This window comes from Saccopteryx bilineata, chromosome 2 (assembly GCF_036850765.1).
Source record: "Saccopteryx bilineata isolate mSacBil1 chromosome 2, mSacBil1_pri_phased_curated, whole genome shotgun sequence".
NCBI lineage: Eukaryota > Metazoa > Chordata > Mammalia > Chiroptera > Emballonuridae > Saccopteryx > Saccopteryx bilineata.
In genome coordinates this window covers 163781625-163794098 of record NC_089491.1, presented here as the reverse complement: position 1 = coordinate 163794098, position 12474 = coordinate 163781625, and the positions used below count along the sequence as shown (strand labels likewise).

General features: G+C 40.3%; 1 protein-coding gene and 1 pseudogene across 4 annotated transcripts in view; both read right to left on the bottom strand.

The window, feature by feature from the left end:
- ATP8A2 (ATPase phospholipid transporting 8A2) overlaps positions 1-12474 on the bottom strand; it is a 759627-nt gene that overhangs the window by 309640 nt on the left and 437513 nt on the right. The gene's annotated exons all lie outside the window — the stretch shown is intronic.
- Positions 9900-10434, bottom strand: LOC136323750 (large ribosomal subunit protein uL23 pseudogene; annotated as a pseudogene).

The window sequence follows — 12474 nt, the reverse complement described above, 5'->3', positions numbered from 1 at the left end:
CATTAGTAGAACAGAGGAAAACACATTAAGCAATTCAACTCTGCAGATTGCAGCAAACTAGTCAACCAATATAAACACATGGAGCAATTATACTGAATGTGGAGAGATAGCCTGATGCCCCTGAGGTGCTACAGCGATAGGAGGGGTTATCAGTGGTGACTGAGTCAAGCGGTATCTGGTATCTGCGGTTTGCCCAACAGCTCTTAGGATAAGTCACGCAGACATGGTGCTAAGTGAGAGGGGACCAGTTTCTTTACAAGTCCTTGAGTGAATGGAGGAGAGAAAAATATATATGAATGGTAGCTTACTACACATTAATAGAATTAGAAAATAGCCATTTTCTATTTCTTCCAGATGCTATGTTGACTAAGGAAAAAGATTTCTCCTTAACTCCCTGGGCTAAGTTCTGACACAGGTGGAGTTCCTTTTTTGTGTACACACCCTTTCACCAAGCTCCAGGGAAACAGTCATTCCAGCACACTACCTCCTAGCCTTCTGGGGGCTGCCAGTTCTCATGACCAAGGTCTCCAAGAGAGAAACTGGGAGGTGATAGCACAGATACAGAGAGGTCATCCCTCTCCGCTGAGGGTCACTTTCCTGCTGTGTGCCCCCATGCAGACCAGCACCACAGTCATTGGCTCACATAACCCCAGTCCTCACTTCTGTGCCTGGCGCATTGGCACTCAGATAATATCTGTGGACTGACCCACTGCACCAGAATGAGTCTCCCAACTTACAGCGACACATTGCTCTAGTCTAGTAATGAAGAAAGAGTATTGTATGCATTAAAGGGAAAGGAAAGGGAATAACCACACAACCCAGAACGTCTGGCCAACATTCATATAAATCCACACGGAGCTGGGCGCTGAATAAGCTAGAAATGGTCTTATAAATGTGTGGCGGTGGGGACTAAGGGGCAGCTGTGGGACCACCCACCATGAGTGCTATCACTTGGTTTGTGGGCTCCCAGGGTGCAATAGCCAGCTCTGTCTGTGGTCCCACGTCCCAGACTTACCTGCTATTCTGGTATATACAGTGTTCTTATATGTGCTGTGGCCAGTCGGATAGTAGTTCTCTAAATAGTGGTACCACAAGTTCACCTAGCCTCATCTGTCCCTTCTCTTGAGGCCCAGCTTGGTAAATAGTATGATGGGAGGGTCCAACGACCCCTCCACTCATGACCCAGACCCTTTCCCTGCCCCCAGTTCCCCTCCCTCCAATAAGAGAGACATGAGTGGTTCATACAGCCTTCTAGTTAGGTGGGAAGTGAACACCACCAGAACAGAACACACAGCCACAGACACAGTGGAGGGTAGATAGTGAGAGGACAAGGTCTTAGAGGGAAAAAAATCACAGAAGCCTTTCTCTGAGTTAGTTCTGAAAGAACGGACAGAGGTGGTGAGCCAGATAGATAAAACGATAGTTTGAACAGTCCAGGGGAAGGGAAGAGTTCGAACAGATTTAGCAAAGACTAAATGGACTAAAAATACATAAAGTCAATGTGTGCATGAACAAACCCCCTCACACACTACCAATGGCTGCATATCACTATACATCAGTTCTGAACAGTCAACTTCACTGCAGGAATTTGGGCTAAAAACATAAACGAGGCCCTGGTCGATTGGCTCAGTGGTAGAGCGTCGGCCTGGCGTGCAGAAGTCCCGGGTTTGATTCCCGGCCAGGGCACACAGGAGAAGCGCCCATCTGCTTCTCCACCCCTCCCCCTCTCCTTCCTCTCTGTCTCTCTCTTCCTCCCACAGCCAAGGCTCCACTGGAGCAAAGTTTGCTCGGGCGCTGAGGATGGCTCTATGGCCTCTGCCTCAGGCGCTAGAATGGCTCTGATTGCGGCTGAGCGACGCCCCAAGATGAGCAGAGCATCACCCCCTGGTGGACGTGCCGGGTGGATCCTGGTCAGGCGCATGCGGGAGTCTGTCTGACTGCCTCCCCATTTCCAGCTTCGGAAAAATACAAAAAAAAATCCAACAACAACAACAAAAAAACCCATAAACGAATAAGCAGACAAGGTCACAGGCATTGCATGGTTAAGAGCACTGGTCATAGTATCACACCATCGAGAATGTTGTAGATCTAAAATGCCTGCCAGGAATATGGACATATGTTCAGCTTGCTGTTGAATAAAGAAAGAAAGTTATAAGACTGCATGCACTAAACACATACACACACACACACACACACACACACACACACACATACACACAGAAATAAAGCTTGGGAAGAAACATTTTAAAAACAGGCCACTGTGAATAGAATGAATGAATGTAGGCATGTTATTCCTTCACCTTGCGCTCTGCTTCACATCATTAACATAAATAACTTTTGTAATGAAAAAGCAAATAAGTTCTTAAGAACAAAAGCTGATTAAATATCCTTGTATGACCACTTCTACCATTAATTGTAGCCATTTGAATCATACTATATTATAGGGGCTTTGTGGTTGCACATGGACATGTCTGAGCTTTCCAAATACAAAACATATTAAGATGTCCTTGCAAAAAAAGATGCTGACATTTTGTTGCACTGTGTCTCTATGCCTCTCATTGTGCATTTAATTTCTATATTCCCAATGTCCCCCAGTAAACCTCACTCAGAATACTCACACCCCATCATCCTGAAACAACCAGTTATGTGTCTGTCTTCTTTGCAGGACTAATTCCTGGATGGCAAAGGTTATTTTCTTTTGTAACCTCAGTGCCTACTACAATGCTCAGCGTGAATAGTGCCAATGATAATAAAAGTGTCAACTCTTATCAAATGTAAGAAAACCAGCAAGCCTAAAGACCTGCAATCTTACATGAATAAAAACTATTCTTATAACTTGTATCTCAACATATATTCTAACTTCATTGTCCTCTGATGACAAACTCTGGTTACTAGGCATATTTTAGCTTTCAAACTTTATTTATAAAAACGTTGGCGTAGGATCAAACTGGGTTGCCTTATTTTGATCTCCACGTCCCACTACTGAAATTCCTATGGCACATACACACAGTGATGGTGGTAGGGGTGGTTTTTCACAAATACTAAAAAACATTAAAATAAAAAGAGGAGGAAAAGAATTTGAAAAGTCTCTATAACCCAAACCAGAATAACTGCTAATACAAACAGGCCCCTTCCCAAATGTAAGCGGCCACAAGTAATCACTCACCTCAAAGCAGCCGCCACGGTGTTTACTCCCCATTTGGGGCTTAAAAGCATTTTAGCTGATGAACAGGCCCTGAAGCAGAAACATCTAAACTCATGCGAATGCCCAGCAGAGCAGTAACTTATTTTGATTAATTTACCAGCACTTGGAAGCACAGAAAGAGATCAAACCAGGGTTCTGTCCTGAACAATTAAACAGGCAGGCAGTGCCTCCGGGATGGTGGACATCAGGATGAAAGCTGGACAAGGTTGGGTGAAAAAGCAACAAATATTGTACACTGATTAATGCTTACAGGATTTTCCCCCTCACATGTCACAACATTTCATTCAGTGGTCGAACCAAAAAGTTCATATAACATTTTAAGACAGGAAAAAAAGTACCAAAGCTTAAGAAAATTCACATGTGTAGTAAGGAGAAGAGCCAGGTCAGCTCTGAAGGACCTTCACAACAGTTTGGTAGAAGATCTTCAGCACAAACAGCAGAAGGAAAATCTTATCACTTCCTTTCATCAAACAAGAATTTGTCTATGGTGAGTGAGATTTTCATCATTGAAATTGTTCAGCTTATTCACAATATTCAAGTCTATCTGTATATTTTACTTAGAAAACACAGAGCTAAAACAATGTATCTCTACTTATTTTTTTTAATTGGAATTTAAACAAAACTGACTCTCAAATCAGAACTACTATATATCAGTAACTAACTCATAGATTTTTCTAAATGAATTAGCTAACTCTATTTTTTAAAATCCAATGAATCTCATACGTTTAGGGAAATACCTGAACAAAGGCAACCAAAAATGCTCACTACTGCTTTTTCCTAACCTATAGAATGAAGCCTTGGAGGATTTTAAGATGAAATGGAATAGTATATACAAAACATGAACCTTTAAACTCCACACTGCTCCATCCCACCCCACACACGCCACAGTCTCAACTAGACTACAGTAGAGCAGCCCCTCTACTCAGAACACATCCCCATGGGGCTCAGTGCCCCTCATGGTAGGGGCTCGCCTGTTTTTCCACTGATGTCACTGCACCTTAAGAGCCCCTTCACAAGAGGCCTTAAGAGCAGAGATTGTTCTGCAAGGTTCACTGGTATGTGAAAGACATTATGATACCCTCCTCTACTTCTGCCAAAAAATAAAAATGGAATCCCTTTATATTTTTAAACTATTACATGGAAGACCACAAGAATTTGGGAATGCTAATCTGAAAACTGACTCTTCCACTGACCTTCCCAACATCCCATCCTCAGACGAAGATCTATGAGCCCAAGGAGCACAGACAGACGGGCATGCTTCCTTGCTCAGGCACTCTGGCTCTGCTGGGCTCTCATCCCTTAATTACTACGGATGGATACAATCAAGGGGTTGGAGAAAGAGCTGGCTCTCTGTTTCTTCTGACCCCTATTTCTGATTTCTTATGTGTGTGCAGAAAGATAAAAATTTGCTATGCTAAGTCTTTTCAGAGATGGTGTCATCCTTCCTCATTAAAAAATAATTTAAGAACTCTTGGGTGAGATCAGGAAATGCTAGGAAGACGGGCCGCATTTTGTGAAGAGGAGCCAGCCAGGGCCCACGGGCACTCCCTGAACTCCAGTACTCTCCCATATAAAGCCAAACGCACCCCACCTGCTAGGCTCCAGTCACAGCAGTTTCTGAAAGAACAGACAGAGAAGTTGGGAGATAGTACCCCAATGTTTAATATCTAATAACATTTAAAAATACCTATGGAATTATTCCACGCTGAGTTTGACTGGTTGTAAAACTAGGCTCTTACTCTGATCTATTTAGACACAGTTTAGTCTGAAAAAAAGCACTTCTTGCTAAATGCCCATCAGCCAGAACTGTCGGCTCTTCAGCTATTGAGGGAATGCTTTGCTGCCTTGTTGTTGTTGAGTAACTAACTACTCTGTCTGTGCAGGGGAGGCAATGTGCCCCTAAAGTTCCTTTAGGTGCCTGGGCCTCCAAAAATGATCAGGGAACATAACAGACTCAGCTGGGGTTCATTCTTCTCTAACTATAATGCAATTTCACAAGTATCTGAGCACCTATAATATACAAAGTGACCTGAAATATCTCCCACAAAAATAGACCATTTCATGTACCAAAAAAAAGACATGTTAAATGCTTCCAAGTTCAAATTCAAATTCTTTTAACAGCCTCATTCTAAGGATCTTTATTTGCCTGTATGTTAGTCACTCTTCTCATTTCCCAAGTTAAATAACCAGTGAGAGAGCCACACCATGTCCTTTGTCCTGCCCCAAGTTCATATTGGTGTACAAATTTCTACAGACTGAGGGAATGCTCTGAATGTGTCTTCCTTGTTCTCACTGAGTTTTTATTTGTGTTAAGTTTTCAGTGTTGAGCTGGCTTTACCATTAGTTGTACTGTGAATGTCACTGAGAATGCCAATTTCATTCAGCTGGAGAAATGAGTAATATGAATTACATTATCTAGATTTTTAAGTTTTTTCTGAAAAGCATTATTTGTGATGGGGAATCTCTTGGGTATCAAATAGCATTTTGGCAAAGGCTTACTGCAGAAAAATAAGAAGTCAGCTCCCAATGGTACCCAGGGTGTGGTAAGAACAAGAGGGGGTGCAAACATGGTTGGACTGAATCAGTGTCATGCTTAGCATTCTGTCAAATCCAGGGAGATTGATTTCCATAACACTTCTCTTTTATAAAAATAGCCTTTCAGGCATCAAAAAAAGATTGCCCCCCAGCTTCATTCTTTTTCTTTAGGATTGCTTTGGCTATTCGGGGATATGTATCTTGATTTATTGATGTCACCCCATTAATAAAATAAAATTTAAAAAAAAAAGATTGCATTTCTAGGAAACTGGATTAGAGGATGAAATGCTGGTGTTTTTGTTAGTTAAACTACTCTTATTTTTAAAAAGAGCAAATACAGTTCTACTAGTATTAGAAATTAATTCTGCTACTTATTTTATTCATGAAATATTACTTTTTCCTTCAATAGTATCCTAACTTTGTATCAACAATACCTTAGCTAAATTTATATTTACTCTCCATGTAAACACTCTAGTGTGTCCCCAGTCACCAGGAAAAGTCCATGCTCAGTCACAGAGCAGGATATAGAGTCCAGGGCATAGATGGGCTTCGAACAAGCCAAAGACACTTTCTGAGTCCTCATAAGACAATCCTAAAAATGATGCTAAATCAAATACAAGTATCTCACGTCCAGTTTATAGAATCAAAACAAGTGTATATACAGTTAATTGTACAACTGACTTTAAACTCTAGGCTGGGTCCCTGTCACCAGGCATGACACTTCCCATTGATATCAAGCAGTTTGCAGCATAATGCACATGGCTTGTCATATGACTTCATGAAAACAAGTGGGAGTGTGAACTATACACCATCAGCACTCTTACCTAATCCCTCAAACCCCAAAGCCAGGTCAGAAGAGATTTTCTGCTCTTGTGTCAATCATATGATAGAACCAAAAATCACTGCAGTTTTCTCAAAAGTTGTCAATTTGCACTCCCCCAGATTTACTGACATATAATTGACATACAACATTACATAAGTTTAAGGTATGCACCATGTTGATGTGAACCACATAATTGCAAAATGATAACCACCACTGTGTTGGCTAACACCTGTACCACATCAAATAATTAGCAATTCTTTCTTTGTGAAGAAAACATAGAAGATCTATTTTGGCAACATTGGCAAGTATATAATGCAATGTTATTAACTATGATCACCACGTTGTACATTCGACCCCAGAAATTATTCACCTTTATCCCTGCAAGTTGGTCCTCTCTGACAGCCCCCAGCCCCTAGTAATCACCATTCTGATCTTTGTTGCTATGATTTTGGCTTTTTTTAGATCCCACATAAAAGAGATACCATATACTATTTGTCTTTTCCTGACTTATAATTTTCCTTTTATTATCTGTACAACATGAAGACATACCCTCTGAAAAATACATTTCAGGTCCTTTCCTCTGGAAATACAACCTGTGCCAATTTAAGAAAACTCCAGTATTTCTCTCTGGACAAAAGCACTTCAGTTTCACAGCATGCCTTGTAGCAAGCTTTTATTTTGTTAATAAACAGTGCCTGAGACAGGTTACTCTTGCCACAGTGGCTCTGAGATTTCTAATCAAGGTCACATAATAAGGACATAGCTGAACTAGAATCCATATTGCCATCTTGACTCTCAACCTAACTTTCAGCCCATATTAATTCCTACTTATTAATATCATTGGCAAAACTGAAATGAACTCACAATCTCAAAATATGGAACCATATGGATAAAAAGTAGGTTCTTCCTCCCCTGACCTTAGTCCTTTCGAATGGAGCAAGGAGAGTGCATTCTAGATGAAACAAGCGGACACATCTGCAGCTTGCTTTGGCCAGGAGCGTATCTGACCCTGTAAACCTGCATATTTGGGTAGTCAAAGCCTCGTGGAGCATGACACACATATATATGCAAGGAAGAAAAGAGCAAGGAAGGGGGTGAATGAAAATATCACAGCGATAAAACAAAAAAGAATGATGAAAAATACTCATAGTTTCAGCTTCAAATAACACCTACTGCATTCATATTGGCTCACAAAAGCTGAGACACTGAAAAGAATTGGACAACTCTCTAAGAAAAGTCAGTTAGGGTAAATAAATTTCAATCTCTCCCTCTTACAAGATCAAAGCACCTATGAGATGTTAGTTTGTAAAAATTACAAAACCGGATCCACAACAGAAGATAATTAATGGTTTTAAACAATTCCGGTACACTAAAAGGCAGTACATATATACTTTTTCTTTCAAAAGTAATAGATGTAGTCACAGGATTAATTTACATCCTAAAACATTTCAAAATCCTTTTCTTATAACCCAAAATACTCTTTCCAAGGACATTCCATCGATGAATAAATCAACTGTTAACGGATAGTATGCCTGCTCCTCAGAGGACCTTCACCTCATTCATCAATATAGGTTTTCATAACTAATTAGTATTCTTGCTAAGGTTAAGAAAAACTCAGCAACAGGTAAAGTAGATGAAATTGATCAACTTGATGAAAGCTTTAAAACAAATCACCACGGAACTCTTTCAATGGTGCTGCTTGACACCTCAGGACACATTTGTCTAATATTTCCTTAAGCTTTTCCAGCCCAACAGATGCCAGAGCCTGACGCAACCTCTCCCATTACACATGAAAAATGTGACAGAGAATTCCATATGTAAAACTAAAGCTATGTTCCCAGAGTTTATGGCCACCCACTGTGGGAGCAATTCCTATTATCTCCTCCATGCCCTCAGGGTTATTCCTGCTCTCCCTTCCTGTGACTGGACCACCCCCACTCTGTAGAATACTGTGAAAATCTCTCCTTTCTGGTGTAATCCCCCTTGTATGTGTTTCCTAGGGCTGCCATAACACAATATCAAAACTGGGGGCTTGAACAACAGAAATCCCCTTTTTTTCATGATTCTGGGAGCTAGAAGTCCACGAGATTGAGGGGTTAGTGGGTCCCTCCTGATGGCTACCAGGGAGAATATGTCTTAATTCGAAGATTGCTAACAATCTATGGTATTCCTCATTTTGCAGAAACATCACTCCGATCTCTGCCTTCATCACCACACAGTGTTCACCCTGTGTGTGCCCATCTGCATCCATATTTCTTCTTTATGTCAGGACATAGCCATATTGGTTTAGGACCCACCCTAATAACATCATCTTAATTTAACTAATGACATCTGAAACAACCCCTATTTCCAATGAAGGCCGCTTTCTGAGGTACTGGAACTTAGAATTTTAACATAAGAGTTTGGACAGGGGGATTTAATCAATAACACCTCTACATCTTCTAACTCTTCAAAAATTCTCCCAAACAGGCTCCCTGGAGAAGGCCTGTGCTACAAGACCCCACCTTATGTGTACTGCACATTGTGCCATATCCCATACCATTAAGATTGAAAGGGGTAGGAAAGCCTTCTCTTAAACCTCCAAAGGCCATTTCCAAACCATTGCATCCTCCACTTGCTCTAAATCCCTGGTTATGAGTCCCAATGCATATTCCTCAGAATAGGTAATCCGAAAGATTCTCCACCAATAAAGTAAGAGAGCATGTGTGTGCTAGAGGAGAGGTATTCAAAGAAGTCAAATATGTTTGGGAAGCACAGTGCTCTCTATTGCCCCTTTCAGAAAATTTAAAATAAATGATGCCAATAAGTGAGACAGTAATAGTGGTGAGGAGGAGGCAGAAAATATTTTGAGAAATACAGGACCTTTGTGTTTAATTAACCCCCGTCACACTTCCTTATGATGACATATACATGTGCCTATTTTTTGCCTGCTTTAGGCATATGGTCTTTGCTGACATTAACAAGGTACTCTACATATGTACTTCATCTTGTATACCTCCTGTGCATGTTGAGGAATTTGACCCTTAGAAATACCTGTAAGGAAGGTTGCTGAGATTTCCATCAGTAAACATCTCATCTACACCTCCTGAAAGTCTATCAGATACAAGAAGGCAGTCACCTGCCCTCAGGCATCATGGACTCAGACCCAATTATCTCCAGAACCTTCTCAAAGCTCACACATCCTAAAACAGATCCTGCCTCAGAACACAATTTTTCCCATTTCTGGCTCCAGTGTCCCCCCACAAATGTCACACTGAGTATTCATTTTTTTTTGTAAAGGTAGCATTTTAATTAAAGATCAATAACTCCAATTTCCTAAGCTTTTAAATTTAAGAACTAAATTTTTTTACAGTGAAAAATTTTTATATTTGGAATTAGCCAGCTGGACTCAGTGTAGATGAGCCCAATTTTGCTGGCAAAATCCAAAGCATCATAGTCGGGAGCCAGCTGAACATAATACGCCTTCTTCTCTCCACCAGGCCTGATCAAGGTATTGATCTTGGCCACGTCAATGTCACAGAGCTTCTTTCTAGCTTGTCTGATCTGGTGCTTGTTGGTCTTGAATCCACAATGAACATGAGTGTGCTGTTATCTTCTATCTTTTCATGGCTGAGTGGGTAGTCAGGGGAACTTGATAATAATGCAGAGTGGTCAAGCTTGATTCTCCCAGGGGTGCTCTTCTGAAGATACATGGGCTGCTTTTAGGGGTGAAGCTGTGATGTCTTTGGCAGTTGGACGTGGGTGACTAGTGGATATTCTTTCATGTGTGTGTGGCTGTGAACACGTTTCAGTACTTCTTTGCCTTCAAAACCCTTGCTTTGGCTTCAGCTTCAAGAGGGGCAGGAACTTCCTTCTTTTCTTTTGACATCATCTTTGTGAAAAAAGCAAAAACTAAAATTTTGCTTGAGTGGATGTTTTAGCAGTCCAAGAGTAATTTATATTCTGGATACTCTGCTCATTAATTGCTAATTACTATCAAGGGAGATAATCTATTCATATATATATATATATATATATTGGTGATAGAGACAAAGAGAGGGACAGATAGGGAGAGACAGAAAAGGAGAGAGATGAGAAGCATCAATTCTTCGTTGCAGCACCTTAGTTGTTCATTGATTGCTCTCTCATATGTGCCTTGACTGGGGGGGGGGGGCTACAGCAGACCAAGTGACCCCTTGTTCAAGCCAGCGACCTTCGGTTCAAACTGGTGAGCTATGCTCAAATCAAATCAGCCCACACTCAAGCCTGTGACCTCAGGGTTTTGAACCAGGGTCCTCCGCATCCCAGTCCCACACTCTATCCACTGCACTATTGCCTGGTCAAGCTCAATTCCAATATTTTAAAAATCTAAGCAGCAATCTGTTTTTCACCTTGCACTTCATTAGCATTCTGAATTTACATCCACATCTAAATTTCTATGATATTTTAGAAACGATTGATTTTTAAACAAAATTTTCAGACAAAATTCCTTCCTATAAAACTAAACTATGGGAACCTATAACTGTTCTTAAAAAATAGTTATTCTCTTATGTTGTTATTAAGAGCTATACATTTCTTTAAAGTCTGATTATTAAAATAACAATATTTACTATAGCTATATTTAAGGAAGGTAAATAAGCACACTTTTATGAAACAAAAGAAATGCTTAAATGATTGACTTCCATTGTTCTGACCAAGGTGTCTGAGATTCTCACATTTTTCAGTCTTCTGAGATAAAATGCTACAGTTCTATACAACAATTACTTGACATTTCAAATCAATCACTAACACATCCAATTTAGCTTATAGACTAACCCAGTTGGACCTAAAGATGTATTTACACTGGAAACTCCTACAGCTGAATATTCCTTCAACCTCTGCAACTCAACAAATGTGGAATTCATTGTCTTTCCTGCCAATTCTGACTTTCTTCTTATAATTCCTCCGTGAGTAATGACAATTACCACCCACCCCACAAAGCCCCAGTTGGTGGAACCATCCTCAACTTTTTCTCCTTCCTTCATGGGTCTTTACCCTGTTGATTTGCTTCCCAAATTTCATTTAGATTCATGTGTTTCAACCCACCCCTATCCCGGTCTCATCCCTACTGTTGTATTTCCACCCTCCCACATATTATGTCTATTTCTTCCAATAAGTGCCTTCCAATCTCATTTTTTAAATGGTAAAATTATGAAGTGACAATAAACACTGTGGGTCATCCTTTGCAGTGTAAGTCACCTCTTTATTAAGGATGATCACAGGTGGCCCCAAATGGTTAGTCCACTGTAGTGTGTTGCAGGGTCCAATGAATATTTCCAAATATTGTTATTCTTTGACATTTTAGCATGCATTTCTTCTGCTTACTTGGATCCTGCCTGCATTTTACATTATTTTTCCCAGTTGCATTAGTGTGCATTTTCCAAGCTATATCTCATTTTGTTATTTCCTGCCTATATTTTTAATCTCCTTAAGGTATAATTATAATATTTCTCTCTTTCAGATTTTAAAATCTCCTCTGACTCAGGATCACCTGCCAACTTCATTAACATGAAGTTTATTCCTTCTTAAGTAAAATGAGATCCCATACAAATCCCCATAACATCAAGTTATTGTGGGTAACCCTACCATTTATGTTCATTTTATTTACTGTCTTTCCACTATTTTCCATCTGTGTGGCTCCTCTCCAAGCCAAGCTGAACTTATTTTGCAGTGGAGCAGGGTCAAAAAGTACCATAAAAAATACAAGAAGAAAAAGAATACCTCCTTCGTACTAGAGCAAGGTTGCTCTTGCCTCTCAGTTTACCTAGTTACAAAGTAAGCACATTCAAGTCCACAGGTTTTCCTGTTTAAATCTTTCTGTTCCTTTTCTGTTTCTGTTTCAATACAGTGTGACTGAACGAGAGAAGAATTTCTCCCACAAACATGAGCATAA